Genomic DNA, 15,301 nt, shown 5'->3' on the forward strand with positions numbered 1-15,301 from the left:
AAACCAATGGAGACAGAAGAACAAAAACTTGATGGGACTTCAAAACGAGATGATATTAAATCAGCACTAGTTATTATAATGTCTTGTCTTCTTCAAAATAGCTGTTCATACCATCACAGATAATAAAATTAAACAACCCAGAATAAAACATTCCAATTAATGAATGAAAACATTATACACCTTCAAAGAAATATAATGGGGAATCATGATTGCCATATACTTTTATGTATTCTTACCATTTCTTACACTAGGGAAACTATTTGGTATTTATACATATGAGTTTGATTTATTTCACTTATGAGTATGATCTCAAGGTGTGCCCATTTATTTATAAATATCTCAATATGAGCATTCTTTATAGCTGAGTAGTACTCCATTGTATAAAAATACCACAACTTTTTTATCCATTCCTCAGCTGATGGACACTTAGGTTGTTTCCAAGATCTGGCTATTACAAATTGTGCTGCTATAAACACGGGTGCACATACATCACTGTGGTGTGATGCTTTCAGTTCTTCTGGGAATACGCCTAGAAGTGGAATAGCTGGAACAAATGGGACTTTCAATCCCAGTTTTTTTAGAAATCTCCAGACTGACCTCCACAAAGGATATACCAGTCTACACTCCCACCAACAGTGTAGGAGAGTTCCTTTTTCCCCACAGTCTCTCCAGCATTTGTTGTTGGTATTCTTGATCCTGGCCATTCTTTCAGGAGTGAGATGGAATCTCAATGTGGTTTTAATTTGCATTTCTCTCATGAGTAATGATGATGAACATTTTTTCATGTATTTATTTGCCTTTTTTATTTCTTCGGCTGAGATTTGTGTATTCATCTCAGATGACCGTTTTTGGATTGGATCCTTGAATTTGGGGGTTCTGATTTTTTTAATTCTTTATATGTTTTAGACAGAAGTCCTTTGTCTGAGAGACAGTTCACTAACATTTTTTCCCAGTTTGTGGGGTTTTTTTTCACTATGCTGGAGATTTTTTTTTTGACATGCAGAAACTTTTTAATAAGAGGTGATTCCAGTTATTGATTCTGGGAAGTATTTCCCGTGTGGTTTGATTCCTGTTCATGAATTCTCTACCTACCCCTATGTCTTCAAGGTTTCTACCCAATTTGTCTTCTAACAGGTTTAGTGTTTCTGTTTTAATATTCAGATCTTTGATCCATTTAGATTTTAATTTAGTACATGGTGATAGGCGTGGGTTTAGTTTTAGTTTTTGGCATATGGAAAGCCAGTTTTTCCAACATCATTTATTAAAGATACTGTCATTCTTCCAGTGAACATGTTTGGCCCATTTATCAAAGATAAGGTGGTTGAGTGTGTTTGTAGTTGTGCTTGTATCTTCTAATCTATTCCATTGACCTTCAGCTCTGTTTTTGTTCCAGTACCATGTTGATTTTACTACAGTTGCTTTGTAGTTTTCTTTAAATCATTTACTTCCAGCCTATACTACTACCTCAGGTGGAATTTTATCTTTTTTTTTTAATCCCCCCCCCCCCGAATTTTATCTTTGTTAGAAAATTGCCAGAACATCAGGGAAATTGCTTAAATTCTCTGAGACTTAGTTTTGCATGCAGTTAAATATTTACAAAGCAAATTACCTTGTGATTGTGTAGAGGTCAAATGACAGAATGACGGAGTCAAAGAGCACAGGTAGGGTTCTTTTTCAGTCACGAGTTAAAAATGATAGCTGTGAGTTAGTGTCTATATCTAAAATGTCTTCAACTCTGTTTTTTGTCTATGTGATTGTAGATTTGAACAAATGAAAGTATGCTTTAAAAAAACCAATAATGGACAACATATTTTACCATAAATTTTCAAACTATCCCACTGAGATTAGAAAACCCCAATCCCATTTAACATTCAGAAGGTCCTTGCTAATAAGAGAATAAAAACAATAAAACAATCAAAATTACAAAAAGAAGTAATGAAATTATCTGCTTTTAGCATCTTGTGCTTTAGAGAACCAGAAACTCTCTAAAGAAATTTCAGAAATAGAATTTTTGTATTTATTTTAGTGGAATTTGGATTTTCAAATAAATAAAACAATAGGACAAAGTTTCTGTTCTACTGCATAGTCGGTTGTTGTTTTAAGTATTAACATATTAACATGAAACAATTTTCATAGTTTGAATCAAAATTGATGCATTATAAACTATAATCTGTACTTTCTTCAGATCTTCACAGGGTTTTCCTAATATTTTTCTCTCTTTCAGGTTCTCACTGATGGTACCATTATAAAATAATATCCATTTTTATGTATACTTCTTAGGTCGTGAAAGTTTGTCAGACCTTTCCTGTTTTTGCTGACCTTAGCAACTGTGAGTTCTGGCCAAGTAATTTGTAGACAATTTCTTTATCAGTGGTTATATGAAGTTTTTCTCATGTTTAGAATATTATTTTTGAAGCAAGATTGCAGATTAAGTCCATACTTAACATCCTCTATCAATTTTTAACATTTTCAACGTAAGTTACTTATTGGGAGGAGTTACTGGGAATCGAACTCAGAACCTCATGCTTCCCAGCGGTACCTGTGCTGCTGAGCTATATCCCCGGCCCTAGTATAATTTACTTTTGATGCTTACTTTGATCATCTGTCTTGTGCAGTTTGTGTCAAATTTTCACACCATAAAGACAGTCTTTTTTTCTCTCTCATATCTAAAACACACTCTTTGGAGGAAAATCACTATGTAGATCTCATATGTAAGAGAGTGAAGGGTTATATTCCATATTGATATGTGTAGTTAACTCCATCGATGTTTGTGATTTTCCAAAGGGAGAATTATCTGTTTCTTCCTAAATATTCATTTAATTTATGCCAGTATGGATTAATAATCACATTTATTATTTACCTTAAAAGCCAACGCTACTTTATATTAATTTATTGCAGGTTGGCCATAGTGAGCATGTTCAGTTCTCACCTGGACTCTTCTGATACCCATTGTGCATCTTTTAAACTTTTTTCCTGATTTTGCTGATTTGTCAGTTCTTAGAACATTTTTATTTTCTTACAAATGGCTACAGTTTCCTTATGTGAATTTTATTCCATAGTCTGGGCATCTGTCATTTTACAAAAAGCTCTGAATCCTTTTTTGCAGAATGGTATTAGAAACCAAAGTCTGAACCCTAAATGTTCTCATGGCTACTGGGTGCCACGGCTTCTAAGCCCTGAAAGATGCATGTTTACATAGCATTAAACATTTCTACCTGGGACCATGAATGTGTACCTTGTGTTAAACATATATAGGTTCAGACTGGTATCCCCAGCTCTAATTCATTTCCATGTAGATCTTTCTAGCCTATGTTGCTTATCTGTAACTTCCCACTCCACAAGGAAAAATCTGCATCTCACCATCTGTAACCCATTTACTTCACTGATCAAGTCTGCTATACATGTAGAGAATTATTAACATGTACCCTGTAGAGCACACTGCTTACAAACAGGTCTCTTTTTTTTTAAACTCATATTTAAAACTACTTAAGCAAGCAACTTCTTCTTCTACACTATTCAGTAAGGTTTTTATGTGTACTATATGTTTAACACATTGAGATGCTTTTTGTCAAATTCTGCATTCCACCTTGGAAATAAACCAAATTGTTAAATAATATTTTTAACTTGCATGCAATAGAATTTACAATTTTTGCTGTAACATTCTATGAGTTTCAATAAATATCTACATGTTGCAGTCATTATTACAGTAGCAGAATCAGCTCACTAGCCATGGTAAAAATCCCTTGTGCTTCATTTATTCAACTTCCCGTATTCAATGATGTTATTCAACACGCTCAGCTCATATTCCAAAGTACTGACAACACTTGGCATCTTTATTTATAGTCCTGTGCTCTTAAGAATTTCATATACTCAGAGTATTTCGGTATGGAACATTTTAAGGCTGGCTTATGTTACTTTATAACATGCATGTAAAAATATATATTTAAAATTCACCCACACCTTTATATGCTTTGATACTTTGTTTATTCTTTTCATTGAATTATCCCGCTGTATCAATGAGCCACTGTTTATCTCTTTACTTATTTAAGCCTATCTTGTTTGCATTCAGTTTTTGGTGTTTACATGAACAAAGCTATTGTAAACATGTGTATGCAGGTATTCAAGTCAGCATAAGTGTTCAAATACATTCTGGTAAATGCTTATAGAAACAAATGCAGGATGGCAAAACTGTTTAGCTTTGTAAGCAATAATCCACTGTCTTCTAAGTGAATGTACCATTTAGTACTGTATTATTGTACCAGTGATGAAAATTCCGGTTTTCTGTATCTCAACCAGCCATTGTTAGCATGTTTTTGTTTTAAAAATTCATTTTATAGTTTTGAACTAGAATTGCATTATTGTTTTGCATTGCAATTTCAATATCACAAATGTTGTCCAATATTTTTTCATGTATTTATCTGCTACCTACACCTTGGCTTTGGTGAAATGTTTGTTGACATTTCCATCCATTCTATAGCATAAGCTGCTTATTGGTGAGGTTTAACAATTTTTGTTGTCAATTTTAGGTGTAAATTTTTTTTATAAAAAATCTATTTTTATATGTTTTACTCTCCTGTGAGGCTTGGCTTTTTATTCTTTTAACCATATCTATCCATGTAACTACATCATGAGTTGCTTTCTGTGTAGTAATTTTTGCATTATGATCATGATTATCTTTAATAAATTAAGCAAAGGAATGTTTTTCTCCTTTTTACTAAGTCAAGCAATGCTTACACTTCTGTCTCATTTCCTCACAGATGCTATAAGCTTTCTCAACCTACATGAAAATACCCTATGTAAAAGTACTACTATCCAGGTCATTTGCTTTCCACTGAGTTTGTAATTGTTTCTCTGGCCTGTTACAGTGTTAAAAGTACTGCTCATTCAATTGAATCAGATTATTTTTAAATATTCTAAACCCTCCAATGTACTTGTTGCAGCTAAGTATTACACATAATGTATAATAATTGTACATAGAAATATGGAATACATCTACCCTCACACTGACATGAAGAGCAAATTGTGGAAAATAACAGTTCTCCAAAATACTATGAGAAACACATCGAATGAGCATAGACTTTTGGAAGTGCTTCCCAGTCATGAGAGTGGGATCTATTTTTACTTTTAAACCATTATTTGCTTTAGGCAATTCAATTTCCAGCCAACTATTGAATATAGCTGGCATCGACTCCAGCAGCTGAAGCATGCAATGTTATTGACGTCTTTTTTCTGTTTATTGTTTTATAAGGACTATTTAGGGTTACCCAAATGGGTTGCATCTTGTTTAGAAGTTGGAAAACCTGAATAAAAATCTAAGAGACATGAATAATAAGAGAGCCTGTGAATAATTAAGAACCAGAGAGAGAAAATTTATTACAGTAGTTGAACATTGTATATATATAGTGTGTGTGTATATATATATATATATTAGACTTTTAATACAGTAAAAGACATAAAATATAAGTTCAAGCAGCCCAGCATTATCAAGACTTGCAAGAAAAGAAGAAAAGAGATGAGAAAAAGAAAAATAAACAGGTAGTCACAAATTTGTGGCAAACTAAATTATTTTTGAAGCAAATCTGACCTACAAGTTATAATTTTTGGCAGCTTGCTTAAAAGAACCATTTAAGTACATAAAAGTTTATTTTATTCTTTATTTTTAATTTCTCTTTTACTTCTTTCCATGTTATAAACACTTTATATATATTGCTTCATCAGGGACTTTGTGGTGTGTTTTTTTTCAAGCAAATACAAATGTCTTATTTTTATTTCATAGGGAAATCATTCTTTTAAAGTAATACTGTGTGGTTCATTTTAAAAATAGGCTGTTTTTCATAAATGCTGTGCACATAAACTTTCAGGCCACACATTGAGGCTTAACTCCCTACTTTTCCAAAACAGTTTGTGGTGTGGAGAATTTATCTGTCCGCTGTCCCCAGATTTGGCCTTAGAGTATAGATTTTGCCTGCTGTTCTAGTCAGCTGTCCTGGGGCAGCTCACAGATATCACCCCACTGGAATGTATCATCTCTGTTACAAACCTCTGGACATCAGAGGTACCCGCCTTTCCTAAGTCGTGGCTTACTCAGACCTACAGCATTGTTCAGTGTTTCGTCACCACCCCATCCTCACTCCAGCCTGTATTTCTAGACCTCTTAACAGTCCATGTAGGCTTCAGGTAACCTCTTGCGCTATGTGGAAGGTCTGCTTCTATTCTTCCCTGGCGCTGTTCCCTGGCCATGATCATCAGGATGATCACAGGCACCAGGTCAAATGTGGGAATTTGTGGGAGACTTGTAATCTCTGCACCAAGAAACAGAACAAAGTGCTAACTTTATGATACTTGCAATTTTCCAAACATTCCAGGTGTTCCTTTTCTCTGCTGCCTTGAAGGGAGTTGACATAACCAGTTCAGTAGGAAAGCTTTGATCTTATTTTCTGCTATGATTTTTGCCTCTTCTGTACCTAAACTCCACTCCTTTCTGTGCATTCAGAAAGACTCTGATTCGTAAGACAATTTCACAGGTCCCACGTTGTCTTTCTTTTAATGTGCCATCACTCCTCTCTGTAGAAATATCAGGAAAACTAAAAATCAGTGAAATAAAATCTTCAAGGGGAGATTGAGGCTGCATGACTCCAAGTTTGAGTGGACTCTGGGAAACTTAGAAATTTTGTGAGACACAATAAAAAATTTAAAAAAAAATCCTGAAGACACAGTTTACTGGGAAGGCCCTGGATACAATTCCCAACACCACAAAAACAAGAAAAGGAAGGAAAGGAGGATGGAAGGAAGGAGACAGAGGCAGAGGAGGAGAGGAGAAGAGAAGGAAAAGACAGGAAAGGAAAAGAAAGAAAGGAAAGGAAGTGAAGGAAAGGGAAGAGAAGAAAGAAGGAAGGAATTAAGAAAAAAATATTAAGAACTGAAATCATTAGATGTTTAAAAAATTATTTTTCTTTGCATTCAGTTGATGATCAATTATTTATTGCCATTTCTTCTCAAATCCTTACTTTCCTGTATAACTTGAGTTTAGCACATGTGATTCTATGGTGGGGGATGCTCCCCTATTAGGAAACATTCAAGAATAGATCCAGATCAGTGCATAAATTTAGGTTTAGATAACCCTATCATTCCTTTCTGCGGACACAAATGCGACAGCCATGACTCCCAAGAAAATTCCCATAAGACTTTTCTAATACAATAATCACATTCTGTTTCACAGTTTAATCTTTTATTAATGAAGGGAAAGGCAGAGTGGCTGGACCACAGTGTCAACTAGAAAGAGATGTGAAAAATCAGTGCCTTGCAACCTGACGTAAGCATCACTATCATGGAGATTTGCATTCAATTACTGCCTTTGAAATGTTTCTTCCAACTGATTTTTTTTTTTGTATTCTAAATCTTTTTTTTTATTTTAAGGAGAAAAAAAAACAGAAGAAGGGTACAAGTTATACAGAATTTCAGAGAAAATGAACAGTAGGATATCACTAGTTAATAGATTACATATTGTCATCTTAGAAACAGTGATTCAAGTTACAAAATTAAAACATATAAAGTGGACATTCCAACAGTGAGACTGCAAACAGTTTTGTTCAATGATCCAACAAAACTCAGTAATATGGTTATCTATTTTATACACTTAAATATACATGCAGTTATATCCTTTAGAGCACTTTCTTTTCCTCTATTTTTTACAATGACAATTACACGTTTTGGGTTTTATTACTCCCACAGTTCTTATTACTTTTTTTTTTTTTGAAGAGAATAAAACCAAATGTGACATAACAAAACAGAGTCGGTCAAATCAAAAGGATGGGCATAGTACATAATGTAAAAACAGAACGCAAGGCAATCAACAAAGGTTACCATAATGCCTCTTGCTATCTTAAAAAGCATTGCCTATATCATCATTATAATAAAATTGAACAAATCAGTAAAGAACAAAACCAGTAAAACCAAAACATTGGAGACATTACAGGACTTCAAAAGAAGATAATAATCAAACCAGAATGGGCATCATAGTGAATCTTACTGTCTTCACAGGTTGTTGCCTATACTCTCAAACTTGGTACTATCAAAGCAAAACAGAATAGAGGAAAATCAGCCAAAACAAGATGGTAAGAGCAATACAGAAAAAGAGCTCAACAGAAATGAGACATAGAAGTTTGGATGGTAGGAACAGCTATATTGGAGAAAACAACACATCATAATAGCTAGTGCTGATTTAATATTATCTTGTTTTGAAGTCCCATCAAGCTTTTATTCTTCTGTCTCTTAACATGTTGTATCTTTTTGGATTTTATTATATGTGATAATATAAATAAAAACTTTTATAGACAAGGAGATTATACAGAAACCATTGTTCATTTTCTGTTAGTTGATTCTAAATACCCTGTAATACTGTCATTCTCTTGAATGGTTTTACATTGCCTTGATATGTTTGGTGCTACAGTATACAAAGTTATACTCAAAGATTTCAAGGAAAGAGACTCCATGGTAACTACTTTTATGTCAAGATACCTTGTGGTGAAACACTATTTTGCTTAAATGGTTATGTTTTGACCTGTGCTATTTTGTTGTTATGTACTCTTTTATCTCAATCTCCTTTTTTTATTATTTACTTTTTTATTTTTATCTTTTTAATTAAGGGAAAAATAAAAATATTATAGTAACCCACTTTGATTTCCTATTAACTTGATTTGAAACCCTGTATTGTATTCTAAATCGTGACTTAATCTTTTATTTTACAAGTTCATAACCCCCAATCGCTCCATCTCATTTCCTGATTCTGGTGCTTGGGTCATCTTCCACGGCTTTTTTTTGCCTAGAGTCAGATTCCTCCTGACTCAGCTGCTTCTCTTTCCCTTGAGTGAACTTGTTCCTTCTCTGCTCAGATCCAAGCATCTTTCCCACCTGCTGTCCAGCCATCCCGCTAAGGGTTCCTGTTCACTTCCTTACTTTGTTAGAAGATCCCAACTATAAAATACTTTCTTATTCTTTTCTCCTTTCTCTTGATATTTTGTTTCCTCTCTTTCTCTTATCATAAATCTATATAAACAGATATCAAAACTGAGTGATCGTAAGTAAAATAAAGTGTCATTTATATCGCATGCTGTCTTGCACTCTGTGCTCACTCTTCACTGAGTTTTATATGTTGGCCCATATGGGACATCAGTGACTGCAAGCTCATGATGTTACTTTGAAAAAATAGGTTCATGGTGACGAAGCATTACTTTTATACTGCATAGCTTTTCCTTTACCAGACAACTTCTTGATGTGAAACAAATATATACAAGATAAAAAGTATTATGTCAAGAGCTAACCCCTTTGAGAAAATTCACATCGCTTCAACTGGACCCTGCTTCCATCTTGAGCAGGATGCTGCTACACAAGCTCATAAAAAAAAAAAAAGCAGACACCATTTTCAGGGTAAATACAATCACCAAACATCACAGAACCCTGCGTTTTGCAGATGTGATTTTTCCAGCTGGTGCCATGTGAAGCATCAGGATCGGAGTTCCAGCCCCTCCCTGTGTACTTCTGCCTCAAGGCCCACACTGTCTGTTTGCTATCTGTGCCTTTCTATGGGATTGTTCTATAAAGCGGTGGAAAGCTATTTCAGAATGCCAATCCCATTCTATTTTCTATCAGAGTCAATATATATTTTTTACAAACTGCTCTTTATAAAAAGTTAAAATGTGATTTTACTAATCTCTGTCTGGATTTGAAAAAAATTAAGGGTAGCAGCAGATGACACATTCATGACAACAAAAATTTATAAAATGTAATCAATTACATATTTTAAAGTTCACAAAATAAAATGAAAATAGCAATTATTGAGTCTAAGAAGAACACAGGTGCTGTCTCAGAGTACAATTTTCACCCCATAATTTAAAATATGAGTAAGATGTCACAACAAACATCTTGCCATAGTTACAAAGACCTTCTTTTTTTAACAGTCATTTTACTTTTGAGTGATGAGGACACTGGGAGAAATTATTATTACAAAGTTGAAGTTTTATAGATGTTTGCAATACATCCTTTTGTGCTAAGTCTAAATAACTCATTTTTCCATCATCATTTCAATATATTCTTTATTCTGTGACTGAATTATTATTTTTTAATTCATCCAATTGTGTTCAATTATTAAACATACCAAAGGGACTCATTACAGAGCATATATTTCTGCACATAATAAGGAAGCACTGAAGTATTATTAGTATATTTATCTCTTCCAAATAATAAAACTGTAGTTATTAACTGAAAACCTTGAAATGCACAGTCTATCATAAACATAGCCATGTTGAACCGTTAACCATTTTAATTGTACTAATACCTACAGTTATATAAAGTTTTGTAATTTAAACCTCAATGTATTTGCTTTAAAAGAATATGCTTGGGCTGGGGATTTAGCTCAGTGACATAAGCACCTGCCTGGTAAACATGAGGTCATGAGTTCAATCCCTGGTATCAAAAAGTTAAAAAAAAGAATGCTTTTCCTTCTACAAAAAAAAAAAAATGCAGTGTTCCATGGAACATGTCTTGGGAAATAAAATTTAACAGCCATAGAATATAATGTCTATGGTGTTTAACTAAATGTCCATGAATTCTATTACAATATTTGTAGCAAGATTTGCACCTCAACTTCATACAATTCACTGACAACTTCTCTGTAGCTTCCTCTCTACTATACTATAGAGTATAGTAAATCTATACACAAGGTACTAACAATGTACTTATAGAAAATTTTTTTCTGAACATTGAAGTGATCTGCTTTGCTAGAAAGTCACATAAATACTATGATCATCTATTACTCAACCGTATAAGAATTAGTCTTTTTGTTGCCAGACAACACAGCATTGCTGTCCTGTGGGTATGCGCCAGTGTAGAAAGAAACCAGCAGGAGAACTTCAGGGCCACCCTGAATCTTCACTATGCTGAGCATAACGTTTCACGCACTTTCCCTTGAGTTTCAAGGTAAATTCATTTCAACAACCCTTGCATAACTGCTGTACTTTTATATCAAGAGATGTCCAGTCCATAGAAATTGGATTAACCATGAAGGAGGCTAATTGCTATAGTTCTGAAAACCACAGGCAGAGGTGCAGTAAATGGTGAAATGTTTGGGATAGTTTCAAGTGGGAATCTGTCACTGATGGCAGTAACAGGTGGCTGGTGGGGGAGAAAGAGGGGTGATATTACTGATACACAGGAAGAGATGGACATAGTATCTGATTCAATAGTTCAGAGTACTCAGCAACTTTCTCCTTGTGTTCTTTCATATTTTCTAATAATCCAAACAGCCAAATTTAATTATATCATTTTATTCAATGGAAAAGAGAATGATAGATGGCGATAGTCATCATATGGACTACTGCTACTATTAGTGTATGAAACAGATAATTGAATTTGAATCTTAATATTTCCATGTAATTATTCAGTCAATTATAGTTATTTGTAGCTTACAGTGTGATAAATAGGGCAATAATAATATTCATGTATTTATTTATATTTTAGCCGAGGACAAAATACATCATAGCTGTGATGGATCTGGGAACTTCCTCTACAGAAACTTAAATACTTGCTCCTCAGAATTTAGATATTGTCAGTGTGATAGTCACCATAGGTGTGACCTTTAGGACAGTAGACCAGGAAGGTTGCTCCCTTATAAATAGGGTTGAGACTCTTCTAAAAAAGATTGTCTGAAGCATTTGGCTAGCTAGCCATCCAGCCTTGTACCATCCAGCTACACAGTCTTCCTCCTTCCCAACAGATTGAGTCCACAAAAGACAGCCACATCTGTCAGAACATTTACCTTGGTCCTTCGAGCTTCCTAATTTCACAGAAAGAAATGTCTGTGCTTCACAAAGTGTCTCACTATCTATGCAATATTATTCTGCTACATGAGCAAATGGATTTAGATAAAAGTTACAAGAAATATATAAAATTCATTGCCTGAACATTTGTTCTTATCAGTCCTAATTGCCCAAAAGCATATTATATTTTAAGAAACAAGCAACTAAATATAAGGACCAAAGCTCAAAATATTTATGTTTATGTGAATTTTTCTTTGGAGAATATTAAATGAATCAATCAACTAGAATGTCAGAATTTACAGTGTCAGATATCTAAACTAAAATTATTAGGCATAAAGAATCAGGAAACCCAAACATGTATGCAGGTGAACAGACTCTGACTTGAAACATACATTAAAGGATGAATTGATATAGATATTATAAGATAAGAGCATGGTGACTACTATTATAACTGTATTTCATATGTTTGACATGGTAAATTATTGACTTAGGAAAACAAAATTTCTATAAGTGAAAACATGAGTGATTTGGATTAACAAACGCACTGTGTGGATTTAATAGCAGATTTGTTTGTCAAAATGATTCATACATTCTATGACATATCACTAGAAACTATTCAAAATTAAATAGGGATAGGTGAAACAGGTTTTCAAAAATGTAAATAGCATCAAGGATCTATAGACCACTTCAGAAATTCTAATTAACATGAAAATACAGTCCTCAAAGGAGGGTAAGGAATTGACGGTGGAATTAGTTAACAAAACTTGTTCAAGGGTGATGAAATTCAAAAATCTGTATCCCCAAAATAAAGAACAAGAAAAGCCAACAAGCTCATACTGAGGTACATCATAATTAAATGCTCAAAAAGAACAGAGAAAAAACAGAAAAGTCTTAAACGCACCTAGCAGGAGGAGGGGAAATCACACTGCTTTCAGAGGAACAAAAATAAAAGAATAGGACAACGGAAAAACGTATTTTAAAAACAGAAACAAAAAATAAACCCTGTCAACCTAGAATTTTGCTGCCTGCATATACGTTGCCAAAAAGTCAAAATAGTTTTCAGACATATTAAAAGCAGAAATAATTTATAAGCAACAGATCTGTACTACAGATGAGGTGAAGCAGAAAGAAAATAGCAAAGGTATGTATATACATGGCCGTATGAATGAAGAACATAAAAAAAGGATAAATTAGGTAAATGCACAGTATTCGCCCTTGCTACTTAGACATACTTAATTTAAATTTAGCAATGCACCAAGTGGGCTTTGTTCCAAGAATGCTATTAGATTAACCAGTTTAAAAGGAAACTTTAAGGGTCGGGATAAAGCTCAGTGGCATAGGCACCTACCGGGCAAGTGTGAGGTCATGAGTTCGATTCTCAGTATGAAAAAAAATTATTGAAAGAAAATTGTGTGATCATCTGAAAAGATGTAGATAAGGAGTTGGGAAATTACAAAAACCCTCTTGATAATACTTCAGTAAACTAGGAGGAGAATTAAACTTTCTCAGTCTGATGAATGCTATCCATTTAAAAAACATCATAAAACTGAAAGAGAACTTCCTGACAATGATCAAAATGAGGTTAAGTGTCCATTTCTACTGCTTCTGTTCACTCTTACACTGATGGATTTCACTGTTTTACTAAGACTGGGAAAAGAAACCAGTTACTGTGTTTGGAAAGGAAGAAGGAAAACTGTCTTTACTTAAAGATGACCTCGTATATTTTAAAGAGGAAATTGAAAAAGGTAAAAATTCTACAAAAAAGGAAACCTATGAGAACAAGCAAATCATTTAACAACATTAAGAACTAAAATATTAAGGTGAACAATACTAGCATAAAACATAGAGAACTCTGTTAAAATCACTACTTCAACGGCATTAAAAGTGACACAGTTTAAGTAGAACATTTACAAACTTGGGAAATTAATGATGATGTGACCTACTTTAAATAGATGTCTTTAAAGATAGGTATCTTTTTTAATGATGACATTATGCATTTTGAGTAGAAAATTTACAAATACAGGAATCTTCAGGAAATCTAGTACTTGTAAGTTTAACAAATTTCATTTAAGAATGAAGTACATGAAGTCACCAACACTAGCAAAGAAGATAGAGACATCAGATACAGATAACATTTATTAGTATTAAAATATAAACTAAGGATAAATCTGACAAAAATATACCACGTGCTGAAACATAAAATACACTGTCATAACGAATTAAAAATGGTCTAAGTAAATGGTGATATAAGATATGTGGTTGGATGAGAGATTTAATATACTTTTGATTCCAATTCTCTCATAAATTACACTTAGATTTGACATAATCCCAGTTGAAAACTTACCAGGTATTTTATAGAAATTATAGTCGATGAAAATTTATATCAAAATGATAAAAACCTCTAGAACAGCCAAAGTAACTTAGAATAAGAACAAAGTTGAAAGCTAACTTATTTAACTTCAAAACTTGTTATAACGCTATAGAAATAAAGTCTGACATTATGAAAGTAGCAAAAGAGATGAATGAAACACCACATTGTGAAATCACATAAATAACTGCATTTTGATTAATAAGCAAGAGGAGGGGCCAGAGATATAGCTCAGCTGCACCGCACCTGCCTGGTAAGTGCAAGATTGTGAGTTTGATCCCCAGTATCAAAAAAAAAAAAAAAAAAAGAGAGAGAGAGAAATCAGTAGTGAATTTAAAAAACTTTCAATAAAGGATGCTGGTGCAACTGAAAACACATCTGTAAAATATACAAATATATATATATATATATATATATATATATATATATATATACTTAAATATGCTTTATTTTAAAAATATAACTTTGCAAACATGTAAATATAAGGAAATACATATATAAACATATACAAAAATAAATGTGTGTGTGTATATATAATTTGCTCAATGTGGATCAAAGACATAAATGTAAATGTAGAACTACAGAACTATCTCACAATGTAGGATAGGAACATCGTAACTTTGGATAAAGCAAAGAGTTCTTTGATATGACATCAAAAGCATGGTCCATAAATTAACACTGTTGCCTGTCAGCCTGCCTAAAATTCAAAAATCTGGCCATATCAAGTCATGATGGGGACGTCAGGGACTAGAATATTGGCATGATGACAATAGGAATGTTAAACAGGACAATCAGTTTAAAATAGTTGTGTTAAATTCTGTGCTTCGGGTTCAAGAAGACCCGAGTGGATTAATTCTTCAGGAGCAGTGTACCATGAAATACATGTGTTTTAATTCATGCACTTGGAAGTTTATTTTTTAGAGGCAAAATAAGGCCTTCCAATAAGAGAATTCCTCTAGATATTTCTAAGTCACCACAACACACTCTAAATGGAAGTCATTATTTTTCAGGGTGCCTCGTACTATGGCAATGACGACGACAATGCAGTTTCCAGATGTCTAGATGCAGGTGGCTTAAACACCATGTTCACACCGAGTTCGTGCTTCTCTTAGCTGTTCCC

Source organism: Cavia porcellus, unplaced genomic scaffold (genome assembly GCF_034190915.1).
Source record: "Cavia porcellus strain 051 isolate PalLab524CR breed Dunkin Hartley unplaced genomic scaffold, mCavPor4.1 scaffold_31, whole genome shotgun sequence".
NCBI classification, from domain to species: Eukaryota; Metazoa; Chordata; class Mammalia; order Rodentia; family Caviidae; genus Cavia; species Cavia porcellus.